Here is a 6,699-nt window from a genome sequence, read left to right on the forward strand (position 1 = left end):
GATGTGTAGAGAATTTGGGATCGGTGCAAGCACTTAACCACAATCAACACAATTATTTTGGATGATTCTTTATACAAGGTTTAGTTAAAAGTATTGAGTACAAGGTTAATACTTCCAAAGTTTGAGTTGTAGGATTCTTTTGAAAGGTTATTTAAAACCATTCGGTACAAGGTTAATACTTCAAAAATTTGAGCTATAGGATTTTGAAGAAATGTATTCCTATTTGACATAGCATATGTATGGCTTCGATTGGAGGGTCACCCAGCATATACAACCTAGTTTGAGCACAGCCTATTCAAAGATTTGCATTGTTTGAAGAAAGAGAACTACCTTAGTGATGATCAATAGGTGCTTTTAATTGGATGAACTCACAAGTGTGTTAATTAGTTGAAAAGGGAGAAGGGAAGGGGTGGAAAGGCAAAGAGAGGGGTAAAGAGGAGAGTAAAGATGTCACTCTATTTATGAGACCCCTCCCCTCTCACAGACAAAGCGATAGTTGATGTAGTCTAACGTAACCTAAACTAGTCTAACCTACCCTAGCCACTGTAGTCTAAGGCTAAGCCTACCACATCTAACCCAACCTTAACTAATGTAAACTAACCTAATTTAACTCAACCTACTTTATTTTAATGTAGGTTAAGCTAACGACATGGCAAGAGCAAGGTGGAGGCATCAACAGGAGTGCCATTATGAGGGTGAACAATGACGTGAGGAGAGGGGGAAGCTGAGAGTGAGAGTGAGGGAGGGAGAGGGAGATGTTGAGAGAGGGGTTGATGAAGAAGAGTGGATGGCAAGGTCAGAGAGGGGAGGCTAAATGGACTGATGAGGGAGGGAGAGGGGGTCAAGCAACTAACAACATGATGGTAAGGGAGGGAGAGGGATAGGAATATGGTGGATCTAAGCGGCTGAGAGAGAGGAAGAGAGGGGGTTGAGGAAAGGGGGAAGGGGAGGGCATAGAAACGCGAGAGAGAGAGAGAGAGAGAGAGAGAGAGAGAGAGTGAGAGAGAGAGAGGGGGGGGGGGGGGCAGCACAAGGAGATGGCAACACACTTTCGCTTAAGGCTGCTCTTTTGTGCCCAAATTTGCATGAGTAAGCATATGAAGGTGGGCAGCTCATATTTTCGAGCTAATGAGCACCTTCAAAAATCTGAACTTGCCGCTTAGCCCCTTCCACCAAACTAAGTGAACAAACAAAAATGAATTCCTAACATATTCATATCTTTTCAAAGAACTCAGTACATTTCTATGTTGTCTTCAAAGTCTTTCGCATTAATCTTGTCAACAAATCATGTTCTTAACAATAATGATTAAACAGCAATACACACTTTTGAAAGAGCATAATTGATGGCAACGTATCATTGAGAAGATGATCACCTGTTCACATGATATAATAGCTGTCTGTGAAGTTTTGAACAGAAATTGACATCTCTGCATACCAAAAGAACTTTGATATTGCTCCTCTAGTGCTTGCCGATTTCTTCCATAGGGCGTTAGAGAGCCTAAGGATGGTTGTAATAAAGGCACCGATCAATGCAGCTACAGAAATTGTATTCGATACTCCATTCTTGATGACATGTTTTTGGAGCACGAAAAGACTCTTCCAGAGATCTGTGAGGACGCACCGAGGCAAGTACCAGCTACGATGAATTTTTTTCATACCTTTCCTACTTAAAGCTACAATTGGACCAATAGATAGATGTAGCATTGACGTATTGAACTTTTAAACCTCCCTCTGCTTAAAAGAGACTATCGCTCAAAATTTACGCTGAAAATTGTTCCAAAGGATCCATGACATTGAGACAATGAGATTCAGGCATAGTTGTAAAGAAGATTCAACACATTATAAGAGGAGAAGCAGAAAGTAGAATTGCATGAACTACACTAGTTTCAGAAGAAGCAGTCTTGCAATTTTGAGTTACATTATCAAAATTGAGATCTACCTTGCACTTAAAGAACTCCGTTTCATTGGACATGAACCCCATCGGGCATTCCTCAACGTATTCTTTCCTGAATAATTTTCAAAAGTTCAGAAGGGAAATCCTTTCGTAAGTGTTCGATCAAACAGTCGCTCTCCATCACCGATGCAAGATTTATAGACACAAATCTCAAACAGGCGGCTTTTAACTGTGACGAATGATGCTGATCTGCTAAGGTAAGAGTGATGACAACATTGTCGACACTTAATTGTTCGCATAACTTCGATTCACAGAGCAGCTTCAGCCGCTCCAAACCGTATCGATCTGCTGCAGCTAACAAATGCTGAGCCAATATTGATGAATCTGAAAACGGTGATTCTGACAATCCACTATCATCGTTCGGATAAGCATCCCTGTATATATAATGCAGCATTGCCTTGAAAACAGGTGCTGCTATGTCTACGACCGGAATGATCTTCGACGACTCGCTCTCTGCCATGGGACCAAAAAACTGCGCTCTGAACACAGGAGACCGTGCAGCAAGGATTGCCTTGTGCGCACGGAATATTTGAGAGTCTACTTCAATTTCAATATCGTAATTTACACCCGTGTCCAAGAGTTCTCCAAAATCAAGCGCTAGATTAGGCTCTGGCACACGGATGGACAAGAGCTTTGGTCTGGGGGGAGGAGAACGAATCACGCCGAGGGTGCAAGTTAATTTAAGGCTGTCATTCTTCAAGAAATTGGAGTGGAGGAGATCAGCTACAGGGAGTAATTTGATAGCAGCAAGAGAGGAAGCTCCGGGTTTGAATGTGCAAGGGCTAGTGGAGCGTGCGCAAATTGTGTGATTGCCTTTGCCGCTCTGATCGAGTACGCTCTGATCGAGTAGAGCTAATTCGAAAACTGCCTGGACCTCCGCTCTCTCAGTTTGAAGGGCGATGGAAACAGAAAAATAGTCAGCGTCAGTTGGTACACCCTTCGGATAGACATGGATTGCCCACTGGTACCCTCCGACCATAAAAGCTTCGCTGGAAATATACTGATCATGGGCGACAATCAAAGAATATCCAAGGATTTCGAAATCATGGCGGCCTTGGACAGCCCGCAGGTCATACGCTGAGGAGGAGGAAGAACAAATTGAGGCAGGCGACTTTGCATCTTCTTCTGCTACAAAGCCAGGATCTTCTTGCCAATTTCCACGAATAGCTTTACGAAAAGCAGCCCATCTACGCTTAGCCAAAGCCATTTGAATTGAGCTCGAGGAAGATGAACTCTCCTATATATTTATATATATATATACACGTACGTACTATATATATATATATATATACACGTACTTACGTATGTATGTACCCTCAAAGAAGAAAGGCTTACAAAAGATAGCTACTTACTATTCTAAAATGACGCTCCTCCTTAAATAATGTTGCCTCACCATACCTTAATGGCATGTAGAGGCAAACCCTAGCCTTAGGGGTTCTCATTTATATATTCAATACTACATAGTTTACATGTAGCTATATCGTGTGCACCCCCCCCTCTCTCTCTCTCTCTCTCTCCCCACTTTATCATGGTATCACAGCCGATGGTGCCTCCACTCCCTTCATGAGTGTCAAGCCCTCCTTCTGCCTCGAGGCATCCTCTAGCGAGGTTTATCCTTTGAGAGAGTTTTATGTTTGAGAGAGAAAGACCTTGCCCTTGTTCCGTCAAAGAACAAGCCCTCCCTTCTCTAGCTCTCATCGTAGAGCTCCTCTCCATTTCTGTTTTGGTGCAGGAAGCTCTCCATTCCGCTTCATGGAGCTCAAGATATAGTGTTGAGAGGTGAAGGTTCCTTGTAAGCTCTTTGTAAGGTTCAAGTATTATGGTTCTTTGTTGTGAAGAGATGAAATAAGGTTCACTACTACACACGGATCCTATTGCGACGTTTACGTACCGACGTTTAGTGCGCGGGGTGCTAATTGTCGGTATAAAAAGCGCGTCCCATAAAGCGTTGCTATATAGTGACTTTAGGCAAACGTCACTATATAGCGACTATTACAAAGGTCGCTATATAGTGACACTGATATACTATTTTATAGCGACATTTTTCAGAGAGGTTTTTTACTCATATAGGCCTTAAAAGTTCGTTTTTTCCAATGATAAATTTTTTTAAATTTTCATACATGTTTGATCTCATAGAGAATAAAAATATGAGAGCATGTACATCAAACCTTTGAAGCTCGTATATTCATGTCCAAGTTTGAGATGAAAAAAATCAATGAAGAGCATTTACATCAACTGTTTCATCTTGAGCCAAGTCTAAGGTGCCAAACAAGTCTATCTCCAACTCTATACTGAGTTGATCTCCTATATCATCATCGTACTTTAGCATCGTACGTTCACCTAAAACACTTGATCATCTTCTTCAATAAAGTGTGGTGATTCTTTTGTCTTCTTCCTCAATATTGTGATCTCCATCTTCCTCCCGTGCGATGTCATTATGCGCATCTTCCTCTTGGCTCATAATGTGATCTTTATCTTCTTCGCTAGATTCATCGGGATCAATTGGATCCAGCATTGGTAGTGGCATCTCCATATCCACAGCTCTATCTTCAAAATTTTGCTTACTTCGTGGTGCAACTTGGATCACGTACCACCATCTTGGATCAGAATGATCCGAATGAAAAACCACCTATATTGAAGATGGGTGCCAAATGTCATCAATTATATACATGAAATTATGCTCAAGTACATGTATCAATGGATCTTCAAAAATGAAAGCTTCGATTAATTAAATCATTAGTATGCACCTACTCACAGTACTCGGGAAGAACAAAAGTATCACTTTCATCGGCCTAATGTTTGGTGGAGTCTATTGCAAAGAAACCGCTACTATCTTTTCTCACTGTCGCATGGGGACCGTTGTAAATAGTTCTAAACCATTTTACATCAAGAATGAAAATACTAAATTGTCTGAAATCAACTTCATAGATTTCGCGTATGGTTCCACAATAATCCAACTGTGAGGAGAGAAGAAGCACTTGCTCGGCTATCTTGTGTGAAGTTAGCCATGACTCCACAATCATACATGACTCTCTTTGAATCGATGCGTTCCACGCGAAAATGTCATCCATATGACCATAATGCACCGTGACTCTCTTTGAATCGATGCGCTCCATGCGAAAATGTTGTCCATATGACCATAATGCACTGTACTTTTTGTACTATAAAAGAGCATCATTAAAACAATGAAGATGCATCTATTTTATAACGTATATTGCCACAAATAATTACTTAATTATGTCAAGAGGTAAGAAACTTACATGCACCCTACATCTAGATGATAACTCTTGCTCGCGCTCGTTTATTGTCTCTCCATCGCGTTCGGCTTAACGTAGCGCCAGTTGTAGCCAATCAAGTAACATGTGAGTTGGGAGAAGAGCCATATCCCGTGGATATGGTTGCGATCGCCTGTACATTACTCTGAATCTCGTCCTTGCATTTATTCTTTCTGCTTTGGCCACTTCATATCTCTCAATACACTTCTGCATCTCAGGGCTATTGAGGATACAAAACTTATTGAATTTCTCCATTTGCTCTTCGCTCATCTTTCTTTCAATCCCTTTTCCTTGGGGAACCTTGCCAATGATGCAATCATCATCCTTGTTATGCCAAGCTTGCGGCATATCGGGATTTGTGGATGCAAGAAACTTCGTGATATATACTAATGACTCTTGCATAAGCCATCCCTCTACCATGCTTGCTTCTAGTCTTGCTCTTTGTCTTACAAATCCCTTTAAAGTTTTCATAAACCGCTCGAGAAAAAACATCCATCGACTATGAACGGTACCTGCAATAGCCACCCCATCAACTATGTGCACAAGCAAGTGGACTTGAGTTGTCATAATGCTCGAGGAAAAGCGCTTCTCAAGCAAGCATATGGCTTCGATGGATTCCACCCTAGCCTTCTCGACTCTCTATATGGAGATCTCTTTTTGAGATATCCACCTATTTCACATGTCCATGTAAGATATTTTCATAATCAGTCTACAGATTAATCAGCTTAAATTGAAGAAAATGCAATTAATGCGATTTGATAGTAAGCATACCTCACAATACCATAGATCTTGAATATAGCATTTCTAACATCTTCTTATAAGCACCCTTTTATTGTAATTGGGAGGATGAACTATCAAAGTAACAAAGAAGTCATGTCAATAATATAACATAATCATAATTATGCTAATGCATCACGATTATCGGTATACTAATTCTACAGCTTAGAATACTTGTAAGAACTTGTGCCAATCATGGGACTTGAGCCCACTAAGCTTATTGTCCTTTGAAAATGCTCCTTTCAAGCAATGCATGTACCCTATCGGTGTTTGGAAAGAGGCAATGTCCACCTTGACCACTGCCTCCTCCCTTGTAGAGAGGATCCACGTTGCTTTCGGGAGGACAACTTTTCCCGAAGCATGCACTTGGAGCCACAAACGAGACATCCTATTCATAGCACGCAAATCTTTTCGCACTCCTCTCGAGTCTTTGAAACCAACCAAGTGTGCCCAAATAGTAGCCCCCACATTCTTGAAGATATGCATGGGATCCAAGAGATGATTGATTTGTAACTGACCCCAATAAGGAAGCTCATGGAAGATCGATAGCCTCTTCAATGTCCCATGCTTGGCTATAAGAAGCTCTTCATGAAGCTGAAGATGATGAAGAGGATGTAATTGATCAAGAGCAGAAACTTGTGGTCGGATGTATGCCACATGTAAGTTTTTTACCTTTTTACTTTATTTGAGTAT

At 41.2% G+C, this 6,699-nt stretch overlaps 1 pseudogene; it reads right to left on the bottom strand.

Moving 5' to 3' along the window:
* Positions 1-1,991: 1,991 nt before the first annotated feature.
* LOC147905581 (BTB/POZ and MATH domain-containing protein 2 pseudogene) lies at positions 1,992-3,161 on the bottom strand (annotated as a pseudogene).
* Positions 3,162-6,699: the final 3,538 nt, after the last annotated feature.

Source organism: Dipteris shenzhenensis, chromosome 1, assembly GCF_047967505.1.
Source record: "Dipteris shenzhenensis isolate YYH24624 ecotype China chromosome 1, Dip_SZ_1.0, whole genome shotgun sequence".
NCBI lineage: Eukaryota > Viridiplantae > Streptophyta > Polypodiopsida > Gleicheniales > Dipteridaceae > Dipteris > Dipteris shenzhenensis.